This window comes from Pteropus medius, unplaced genomic scaffold (genome assembly GCF_902729225.1).
Source record: "Pteropus medius unplaced genomic scaffold, Ma_sr-lr_union100, whole genome shotgun sequence".
NCBI lineage: Eukaryota > Metazoa > Chordata > Mammalia > Chiroptera > Pteropodidae > Pteropus > Pteropus medius.
The window spans coordinates 3,844,768-3,857,238 of record NW_024343578.1 but is presented as its reverse complement, the minus strand read 5'-3'; the positions used below and the strand labels follow the sequence as shown (position 1 = coordinate 3,857,238).

At 34.6% G+C, this 12,471-nt stretch overlaps 1 pseudogene; it reads left to right on the top strand.

The window, feature by feature from the left end:
- The first annotated feature begins 6,718 nt into the window (after positions 1-6,718).
- Positions 6,719-6,834, top strand: LOC120606358 (uncharacterized; annotated as a pseudogene).
- The last annotated feature ends 5,637 nt before the right edge of the window (positions 6,835-12,471 follow it).

Here is a 12,471-nt window from a genome sequence, read left to right as displayed (position 1 = left end):
ATTTTTTTTTTTAAGGGTTTTATGGAAAGTAATCTCACAGGGTGATCTGATTGTAAATTCCTAACTGGGCAGATCACAGTGGATAGTCAAGTCCTTGGCATATAACTTTATAGTAAAAAGTTGGTCTTTACCTTAAGCAAGCCCTGTCCATTGTTTCTGTGCAGGTTAACAGTTTTGAAATAAACTGTAACCACCCTCAGGAGAGTACATAATCTTGTTAACTATCCTCTAATCCAATCCCTGCTTTGCTTTTTCCCCACCTTCATGTAATCTTCCTTCCTTCTGTCCTTAATTTTAACCACATAAAAGAAGCAGCCAAACTGTTATTCTCCAGAGCATTTGAGATCTCACTCCCTGGTATATGTTGTCAGTTTGGCTCAAACAAAAAAGAGAAGAAGGAAGGAAGGAAGGAAGGAAGGAAGGAAGAAAGAAAGAAAGAAAGAAAAAGAGAAAAGAGAAAAAAGAAAGAAAAGCAGTTTTCTGAGGGTAGAGGGCACAATCCTGGCTAAGTCTGGGATGCAACTGGCCTCCTGACAAAGAGCAGAGCTTCTGGTTACAATTTGTTCTGGGGTCTGGAAAAAGCCTGTTTGAGTGAAACCCAAATGAATGGCAACTTTCCAAACTGCAAAGCAGTGGAAGAAAAGTCCTTGGTGCCTCAGAGCACTCACTTCCCTGCAATTCCTGCTTCTTTATTTCACAGGCTAGAAAGGCTGACATTGAGTCTGCTTTGAATGGTTAGGTGGCAACAAGGACAGATATGGTGCCATGTCCTGGTACTGTTGGGAAGTGAACCCATTGAGATACCATATTTTGGTCCCTACAAAAATAACCACAGAAACAGCCATAATCTACTGTGTTGTCAGCCAAAAGGAATCTTTACAGGGTATATTTCAAGTTTGTACTTCCTGTACCTTTCCCAGATTTCACTGTTAAGACCAAAGCTTTCTTCCAAGACTTGACTTCCTGAATTATTTTTGGAATGGAAAAAGTCATTTTTTCATATTTTAAGAGTGTTCTGAAATGGTTCAGCCTGTTTCACATTCTCACTGTTTCACATTCCTAGCCTGGCTCCCTGCCCTGTTATAGTGGGACTCTCCTATTCCAGTCCAACAGTGCCTTAAAGGCTGGACTTTAAAAAATGACCCAGGAAGGCTGGCTCCAGTGGGGGATGGATGGAGGAGAAAGCTTGCAGTCAGAAGTGAATCAGATTGTCTTAAAGAACATCAGACTTAATTTGTTATTGTTTTCATGTTATTAACCTGTGTTACTAAACTCTTAATCATTGTTTCATTTATTCACTTAGTTTTTCACACAAGTACACATCCACTGCAGAAAAATGGAAAAAATACAAATAAGTAATAAAAAACATAGTATCCAGAAGTAGCTACTGTTATATTTGTTTTTATTATGGTAAAAAAATATATAACATAAATTTTACCATTTGAATATAGAACTTTTCAGATTTTTCCTCTAAAGTATATTTTTAATGGGTTCACAATACAATATTATTTATAACCTAATCTTTTCATATAATACTATGAATATCTTCCAGGTCAATAAATACAGAACTATACAATCATTTTGAATAGCTACACATTATTGTTTATAAAGTAATTTTCCTTCCCATTGTATCTAGAGTCAAGCCAGAGTCTGGCTCAATATATATTGTTAATTGAATAAATTAATTTAGCTAAAGTATTCCAGATATTTGATTGGCCCATTTATAGTTTCTTTTTCTTTTCTTTTTCTACTTTTTTTTTTTTTAAGAGACTATTTTTTTAGAGCAATTGTAGGTTCACAGCAAGATTAAGAGGAAGGTACAGATTTCTCATATACCTCCTGTCCCCTCACATGCATAGCCTCCTTCCTCCATTATCAACATCTTCTACCAGAGTGCTACATTCACTTTTGGTTGTGTAGATTCTATGTATTTGGACAAATGTATAATGACAAGTATTCTTCATTATGGTATCATATAGAGTATTTTCACAGCCCTAAAAATTTTCTATGTTCCTCCTATTCATCCCTCCTCCTCCCCCAACCCCTGGCAACCAGTGATCTTTTCACTATCTCCGTAGTTTTGCCTTTTCCAGAATGTCATATAATTGGAATCATATAGTATAAATATACTTTTAAAATTGGACTCATCCAACACTTAGGAATCGACTGCTAGCTGGTGATGTTACATGTGGAGAAAGTAAAGGCTGTGTAGTCATAGTAACAATTTTCATTCATACATACACATTTTTATTTATACATGTGAGCTCATTTAATCCTCACAACAATTCTATGAGAGGTGTGATTATCATCTCTATTTCACAGATGTGAAAATGGAGGCCTAGATAGGTATTCCAGTAGCAAGTGGCAGAACCTGGACTTGTCCATAAATAACTATGTATATAAGTGAAGCTAGGCAATAGATGTGCATACATAGAAAGGAATAGGTGGGCATTGATAGATAAGTAGACATCTCTGAATATATGTGGAGACTGATGTTTAGACTGGCAAATAGATAAGAATGTGCAATTATTTCCCTCACAAGCATGACCTCTTATCTGTAACTTAAGACTCAAGATGTGGCTGTGTTTAAATATGAACTCAGAACACTAAGTTGTCTCAGCAAACTTATTTCACTATTCAGCAGTAAATCAAAACCCCTTTGCTTCTTCTTACCACTCACCTAGTTACCTGTATTCTAGAAAAACCAGTTCTAACTCTAAGAATTAGTTCTACCACTTGGTATCAGTAGCAGATAATGATATGTAAATAACTTTGTATTTTGTATAACTGTTTCCATGTGTCGTCTTCAAAATAAAACTTCTCTTTCTAAGATCAATAAAGATCTTCTAGTTGTTAACCTAAAAATAAAAGGCCAAAGTGAGGGGCAGCAAACATTTATTTGAGATTGAAAAAGAATAGCTATTCAGGAAGTATTGATTCAGGCAGAAACCCAAATAGTTCCTGGGACAATGGAATGCATTTTTTTTTATTAAATTTATCGGGGTAATATTGGTTAATAAAATTATATAGGTTTCAAATGTACAATTTAAAAATACATCATTTGTATATTGCATTGCATGTTCACTACCCCAAATCAAATCTCCTTCCATCACCATGTATTCCATCACCCCTTTTACCCTTATCTACCTTCCCCCTCCCCACTTTCCCTCTGGTAACCATTAAACTGTTGTCAGTGTCTATGAGTTTTTGTTTGTCTTATTCGTTTATTCCTTCCAGTTTTACATCCCACATATAAATGCAATCAGATGGTTCTCAACTTTTTCTGTCTGACTTATTTCACTTAGCATGATAATCTCAAGATCTATCCATGTTGTCACAAATGGCAATATTTCATCTTTTATTATGGTTGAGTAATATTCCATTGTATCATCAACAAGACAAGTAATAACAAGTATTGGAGAGGGTGTGGGGAAAAAGGAACCTTCATATATTGTTGGTGAAAAAGTAAATTGGTACAGCCACTATGGAAAACGGTACAGAGAGTCCTCAGAAAATAAGAATAGAATTACCATATGACCCAGCAATCCCTCTTCTGGGTATCTACCCCAAAAATTTGAAAACACTTATCCATAAAAATATATGCACCATGATGTTCACTGCAGCATTATTCACAGTGGTGAAGACATGGAAACAATCATAGTGCCCTTCGATAGACGATTGGATAAAGAAGATGTGGAATGCATTTTTTTTTTGACTAGTAAACAGAAGCTTCCAAAAGATAGTACTTTCTCCAAAAGAATCCTAAAATAAACTTTGGCCATCTGAGTAGACACTTTAAAATTTTGTATTATTTGTCCTGCCTGAAACCTGACAAGATATTTCAAAGAATTTAATAATTCTATGTTCAGAAATTTGGAAAAATTAAAAGTCTGAGAGTTATTTTTTTAAGCCTCCTCAGTAACCACCAGGGCCTCTTACAGATAACCAGGAATGTAAACACAGCCTACACTGCCTTAGTCTAAACAAACCAAAGGGAAAAAAATAGGAAAAGAAAGCTGTTTTAAAAGCATAAGTGGCTGAAAAGTTTCCCTTGCCTAAGCAGCCCCCATCTCCTTAAAAAATTGCTTATCAAGGACAAATAAAAATCTTAAAACCTTAGCCATCTGAATAAATAAACTTAACTTATCCCAACTATTATAAATTCATGGGGTTTGGCCTTACATACCACACTCATGGCTGAAATTTTAAAAAAAAAGAACTATGAGGTCTCTGGTTCTGTCTGTCTATATATGTGTATGTATGTTTACCTCTGGAGGATATTACTAGAATTGGTTTATAAAAAGAGTTCTAATTGGCTTAAGGTAATTAAACATTTATATAAATTAAGGAATATAACAGAAACTAACACAAATACTTTTCAGTATCATATGATCTGGGAAATTATTTAATAGTAAAGCTAATTTAAGTTTGTTGGTTTCATTAAAACAGACATGTCTTTGGAGTTATCAACTTTTAATATAATATTTTAATTTTATCTGGTTTTACAAAAAAATGTGTTATCTCTGTTATAGCATTTGTCAACAGGAAAATATGTTAGGATAATAATTGACTTTGCCCGATGTTTCATAAAATTTTCATGAGTAGTCCAAATGCAATTATTGAAAATTAATAAATTAAATACATGTAAATAAAAGTTTTTCCAGAAATAATTGTTTTATGGTATGTGTACTTAAAAATAATTCTCCAAAATCTTTTAGTAACTTGAAACCTTATCGTTTTATTAAATTAAATTAAAAGATAAAAATAATCGAATATCTAGATCATTTCCAAATAAGTTAAAATACTGAAATATTGTTAAATAAATCTAACTTTACCTACTTTAGGCTTCTTAATATAGAAAAATTAAATATATTTGGATCTGTTATTAAAAATGTCTAATACTATATTAAGAAAGTATATGTTTCTAAAAATTATGAAATATATTTGTGAGTCAAAGAGCCTATATATCTAGAGGTAATGAAATGTGTTCATAAATTTACCAATCTAAAGAATACTAATTGCTTATTTTTAGTTGCCACTAAATTAAGATTTCTAAGGGTTAAAAAATCTAATTAATAGAGAAGAAATTAATACATGGTTTAAATAAAAGATGATATCAGGTATGGAGATATGTTTTCCTAAAGGAAATAAAAATAATTTTGTGTTGGTAGTTTTAGAAGGGGAAGAGAGAAAGAGGAAATATTACCTCTTATAATTAAGCTGGCTAAAGTTAAATTGTTATTATAAGAATGTTAAAAAATTAATTAAGCTTTAATATCAATGGCGTGGTTATGTAAAGCTAAAATTTAAGTTCTTTCATTTACTAAAAGGACAACATTTTCCTATTATTGGTCTGTTCCTGATAAGATTGTATAAAAAGTTTTTTGCCTGAAAAAACAAAGTTCTACATTTCATGTTGTCTTAATCAGGTCCTTGAGTAAACTGAGTCCTCTCAATAATAAGAACTAAAATTTTGTTTATAATTATGTAGCCTTCTGTATTTGTCTTTAAATATCTTATTGTCATTTTGTTTAAATGGATAATTAAATATTATTTCCTAATGATCTGTGATCTTGTTAATCAACTATTTTTAAATTTTAACATATTTGACAAACCTCCAGAAATTAAATTTTAAATAAAGTCTTACTGACCTAAGAATAATTTTGGGGTGTTTTAAAGGGCCCCTGAAACATCTCAAAAGAGAAATCTTAACAAAATTAGATTTATTTGGTATGTTAAATTATATGAGAAGCATTGTCAAATAAATAATATTAAACTTTTGATTATATTTATATAGATATATTATTAATATAAATATTCTAGAAATTATATAAAGTTCCTAAAATTCTGGCCTGTCTTGGTCCAATGCTAAAAAACTTACATTTTTTTCTTTACATCCATAAATTTCATCATGTCTTTGAAATGTAAACATTCAGGAACTAACCAAAACATTGTCCATAGAGACCAGAAGTGGGGGAAGAAAAGGCCTTTTTAAAATACAGACTGCTGTATAAGTTCCCTTGCCAAAATTGTTTTATAAAAGGATTATGGTTTTTTTAAATAAAACAACTAGAAAAATAATAAGGATAAAATAAAATGACTATTATGAAAAATAAGATATAAGTTTTTAATAAAAAAGATACAAAGCATAGAGATATATTTTTATTAAAGGAAAAGAAAATATGTTTTTGGGATAAAAAAGATATAAAAGACATAAGTCTTTGTTTTTTTGGTAAATAAAAAAATAATTTTGTTTAAAAAATGTTTATTTCAAAATAAGGAAGAAAAAGATAGGACAAAAGCTGAAAAGTTACAGAAGGTTTATGGATGTTGTAAAATGTTTATAGAAGTTATAGAAGGTGAATGGAAAAGGGATCTTGAGAAAGAATTTTATATATGGTCCAGCTTACTGAGACTGAAATGGAAAACTAAGTCAATTGTATTATTTATATAAGTATATATGTAAACTCTCATTAGATATTTAACCACGGCCATTTTTAAGTAATTTACAATTCTTATTTTATTTTGATGTTTTGAGAAAAAATGTTTCTATAAATGTGTTTTATCTTCAAAGACATTCATAAAAAAAAAAAAAAAAACCCTGAAAAGTACTCTACAGGTTTCTGAGATTTGGTTCCATAGTGTGGCAGTTAGCACGTCTGCTTTACACACAGAAGGTTCTGGGTTTGTGCCCCAGTGGAAACATAGCCAGTCCATGGTCTATGGCCATACCACCCTGAACAAGCCTGATGTCTGATCTTGGAAGCTAAGCAGGGTTGGGCCTGGTTAGTACTTGGATGGGAGACCACCTAGGAAGACCAGGTGCTGTAGGTATTAATAATAATAATAAATAATTTAAAAAAATAAAATACAGGTTTCTGATAACTTTAAAAATATAACATTGAACTGGGTAAAGATTTAAAGAACTATAAGAAAAAAACAGGATTTATAAAACTGCTAATGAAAAGATCAAGATAAACAAGAATTCATAACATGGGACTAAATGAACTGATAAAGATGATTATGATTTTTATGACCTTTATATGAAATATTACTGGGTTTCTATCTTTGTTTTCTATTCATAAGAATGTTTTTCTCCTAAGTTACCTCTGATCTACAGCAATTTGGTAAATTATACCTTTACGAACAAAATTAAAATATCTTTTCTTTCCTACCCAATCTCTCCAAATTTTCAGGTATTCTTTACTAATCCATGTATGGCCAAATTTAAAGATGTTGACTCTTGTATTTATGTTTCTCAATTTAAAGAAAGCTCTTGTTGGACTATTCAACAGAGGGTTTAAAATTTTAAACTACTAAGAAATAAAGCAGATAATATTTGTTATAGACAACTAACCCAAGAATCTGGACCAGGCCTATATAACCTATATCTTCATTTCTCCTTCTTTCCTTACTTCAGTTCCTTTCTATCTCACAAATATTATGAGAGACCAAGACATGCAAGTAGTTATACATGGTCAAAGATGTTTAATGCCTCGTGATGTCGACCCCAGTAAAAGTATCAGATTTTAAAATAATACTTTTTCCTTGGGCAAGTGTTGCAAAGACCACCACAGCAATAGCCAACCAAAGAAAAATCTTTTCATTCCCTTGCATGAGTTACATTAGACAATAGAACTGTTCTCAACCATATCCTAGCTGAAAAAGGTGGTTTGCTCTATTGTTAATACCTCCTGTTGTATTTGGATAAAACACCTCTAATAAAATAAAGATGGACTAAAATCCAGAAACCAGCCAAGTAATTAAATACAATGTCCCCTAACACATCACAGTTCTTTAATATCTTCACTTAAATGCCCTTAGACATTGCCTCCTGATTCAAATCTATTCTTCATGTTGGACTTAATATTTTGTTTATTATAGAAATTTTTGCTGTTATAAATCTTTGTTTCACATAGCTTGATGTTATAAAAACACCATTCTAATAATGGTTGTTTAGTGTTTTGTGATGATCGCTAAGGCCTATGAGACTTCATATAAGAAAACTCAAGAAACTACAGAATATTTTTGCTCTTCAACATAATGGTAAAGCCTTCCTCTGATCTGGCACTCTTATTGCTCAAATACAGCCTGAGGCTCCTAGAGAAAAAAAAAATGAGAAACACTTTTCTGCCTACATTGACTGTGATATACTTGGAATGAGCCTTCCTTCCAACAAGGGACCAACAATGGCATAACATATCGAAAATGAGCCATCCTGACAATAGAGGACTAGTGATGCTTTTAATAGCTCATCAGTGTTTCTTTTTCCAATCATTAGTCAGCAATGCTTTCAAGAAAATATCTTAATCAAAAGGGGAACAATATTTTATAATAATATAAATGGAATCACTTTAAAATGGTGTCAGAGTTGCCATGCCAGAGGAACTAACTTGCATGTCTTATGCCTCAAACCTTTGTAATAGTAAAATAGTACAAAATAACTTTTGGATTGGGCCTAAAGCAACATTATGTCCCAAAGAATTATTTACAAAGATATCAGGAAAGCAGATATTATAACTACCAAACCGACAACTATCAGACTGAAAATTAAAACATTGTTTAGAATTAGTGTCACTGTTAACTTATCTGCAAGAATAAAAATGCCTTCCATTGATAAAATTGTTCTTCTCTTTCTCACAAACACCCCTTGCCTTTGTCTCTTAATCAGAACACTGGGTTTCTGCCTGAATCAGTGCTTCCTGAATCGCTACTCTTTTTTAATTTCAGATAAATAAATGTTTATTGTCTCTCACTTTGGCCTTTTATTTTTAGGTTAACATAGTTTTCCAATCCAGTGGTCACTTTTCAGTGCTTACATTCCTGGCTCTATTTGTCACATTAAGAGTGTTGACCACTCTCTCCCTGAAACTCTTCCTCATGGTTCCCTTGATATCATTCCATTCTGACATTTTTCTTGCCTGTCTGAACTCACTCCTTCTAATCTCCTCCTGGCTTTTATTTGGCCACTCTTCTGCAGACACTGTGGTTACTTACCTAAAAGTTTTCTCCCCTTGCTCCTTTCTGTTGGAATCCTGATTTTGTTGACATATCCTCCCTCCTCTAAGTGGTAAGCATTGCCCAAGAGTTGAGCCCAGTCCTCTGAGATAAATCTTGATTAGTTTAAACCACTAGTTCTCAAAGTATGGACCCAGACTAGCAGCGTCAGCCTCCCCTGGGAACTTGTCAAAAATCCAAACTCTCAAATCTCACACTAGAACCAGAGCCCAGCAATCTGTGTTTTGACAAGCCCTCCAGGTGATCTTGATGCATGTCAAATTTAAGAACCAATGGTCTAAGCCAATCAAGATGAGTGGTCTTATTTCCCTTCCCAGTGATGGGATTAGGCATGCCTTTGTGATGAAATATTTGAAATGAGAAATGAGAAGAAGTCTGCTGGGGAAGGCAGTCTAGGAAAAGTCTCTTTGCATCTAAAAGAGATAGAAAGAAGTGATGATCGCTACTACTACTATGTTGGATGTAATGCCTGGAACTACTGTAGTCTGGTTTGACCCTGAGGAGAGCAGCCTAAGGGCAAGCCAGAAGGTTGAGAATTGAAGAACAGAAAGATGTAAAGGATCTGTTACGGGTTGGAATTGGGACCACCCCGCCCCCCTGCCCCCCCAACCCCTCACCTCCCCACCCCCCCACAAGCCATACAAAAAAAAAAAAAAAGATATTGGAAGTCCCTCACAAATTTAATATCCTACAATGTGGCTACATGGAAGGCCAGGGATTGCTGTGATAAATATTAAGTTAAGATAAGGTCATACTGGAGTAGCGTGGGCCCTAAATCCAATATGACTGGTGTCCTCATAAGAAGAGAGAGACACAAAAAGAAGACAGCCATGTGATGATGGAGGCAGAGATTGGAGTCTCTCCTACAGGTTTCAGAGGGAGCATGGCTCTGTTGGCAACTCGATTTTGGACTACTAGCCTCCAGGCTGTGAGACAATAAAGTCCTATTGTTTTAAGCCACTCAATTTGTGTGACTTTGTTATGGCAGCCCTAGGAAATTAACACAGGGTACTTGTGATCTATACACCAATCCTATAGCCATCCTAACCTAAGATCACTTGTTATGTCAAATAAAAAATTTTCCTTATTGTTTAAACTAGTTGGATAGGGTTGTTTATTTGTTTTTCCAGCTTTATGGAGATATAATGGACATATAACATTGTGTAAGGTGTTAAAAAGGAGAAAATTCTGAGATTTCCTAAATTAAATTACAGCAGGCCAGAGGGTGAAAGGAAGAGACAAGAGAAATTAATTAGTTAACAGCTGTGGGTTGAAAACCAACAAGACTGCTTATATTCCTGAATATATATGGACATTTTGAATTAACTTCCAGGTGGCTAGTTTCAGGATTATCTAGAGAGTAATTGACTACCTGATGCCACTTCATCCTCCTTATGCATGAACTTTCTGGACTCCTGCCCACAACCAATCATAAAGAGCAAACACTTCTTCCTTACCAACTATGTACCTATCCAAGAACCAGCCCCACTTCATAGCCAATGTAAATTCTTTTAAAATAACTTTCATTTTTCTTCTACCAACTCTGTCAGCCTCAGTACAACAGACATGTTTGCCTTTTCCATCTAGCCCTGCTACTGGTGGTTTAGACCGGGGGTCCCCAATTCTCAGGCCATGGACTGGTACTGGTCTGTGGCCTGTTAGGAACCAGACTGCACAGCAGGTGAGCAGCAGGCAAGCGAGCAAGGCTTCATCTGTATTTGCAGCCATTCACCAGCATTAGCATCACCACCTCAGCTCCACCTCAGATCATCAGACATTAGATACTCATAGGAGCACTGGTCTCTGGTGCCAAAAAGGTTGGGGACCACTGGTTTAGACTGTATGTCCCAAGACTTGGTCATTTTTCTGGCTAGCACATGACTCAATAAACCCTTTCTTTCAGAAAAACTTTCAGCTGCAAAGGTTTTTGTTTAACAGTATACAATGTGATGAGTTGATACACTTATATATTGTGAAATGATTACCACAATATAGTTAGGACTGGCCCATTTATTAAATTTTTATATTTCATGCCACACGGTTTAAAATGGAACCTACCCTAAGCAATGTATCTTCTTTCCAAAACTGATGGCTCCTTACAAATTCCAATTCTTTGAGATAAATTTCTCAGTTAGAGTGCTCAGTGGGGCTTCTCTGGAGCTTGATTAAGTTTGTTTGGGAGGAAAAAAATTCCCTTCTAGACTAGTAGGCTGGTCTAATAATTAAATTGACATAAGTCAGATTAACAGGAAAAAAAATTAATTATATGTGTATATACAGGAGCCTCACAAAGACAGACTCTGAGGCAGTCAGGCCATTGAGGCTTTTATACCATCCTGCGCTAAGGAGAAGAAGGTAGTGGTCTGGGTTTCAAAGGGTAGGAATACAGTTCACAAGAAGAGAAGAGCAAAACATTTAGTAAGCAAATGTTTGCCATGCCACACTGATAAATCTTCCTGATATACAAGGTTAGCCTTAGTAATAGTTCTCTTCCTGGAACAAGCCCTCTATCTAAATTCTTTTAGGCAGTTAAGGGAGAGGTAAAAAGCTTTTCCTGAGTCTACTGGCTCTTAACTGCCTTCAGCTTAAAACAATCCACATGCCAAGGTGGCACATTTTGAGGTGGCTTATTCTGTTCCTCCTCCACTTATTACACAAGTCTTCACAATAACTAGAGTCACATGACTCTCTGAGAAGGGCGCGCGCACACGTGTGTGTGTGTGTGTGTGTGTGTGTGTGTGTGTGTGTGAGCTTAATTGCCAAAGAAGAAAAGCAGAATGTTGGAACACAATTGTAACCCATGGTAATTTTTGAATAGCATGTTTCAACTGCCACACATAGTTCACATATAACCACTTTTACCTGACAAATTGCTTGATTTGCTAAATGAATGCTTCATTTCACCAAGAGGAAATAAATGTTTTATGATGGCCATGAGCAGAGGTAACATTTTACATCAAATGGAAATCACAAATCTCTTCCTGGAGTTAAAGGCAGCCTTAGCAATGGTTGAAACATATTTTCTATTGGTTTTTTTTTTTTTTTTTTCCTTTTGATAATCAAAATATACGCTTAAAAGCATTTTTAAAAATTAGAACATTTTGGGGTTTTTTTTGCAAGGAAACTGTGGTTGATTTAATATAATTCACGTAGCTTATGCCGCTCCTGGATTACATGCTATGTTCAGTTTCCCCAAGGGATCAACCTCTGGAAGACTCAAATTGTGGCCTTCAGCTACTGAGTGAGCCAATCCTAGGGTTTCTAGGCCTCTTGCTTAAAGTACTTTCCTCGGACAAGTGGCCAGGACATGCCTACATAGCTAGGGAGTTCAGACTTTTTCCTTACAGCCTCAGTACTGCCTTGGAAATACAGTGCCACATCCGCCTCACCCAGTGTGTAGCACTGGCACTCCTAACATGTGGCTACTGACTGGAATTCTTCAGAGAAGTCCTG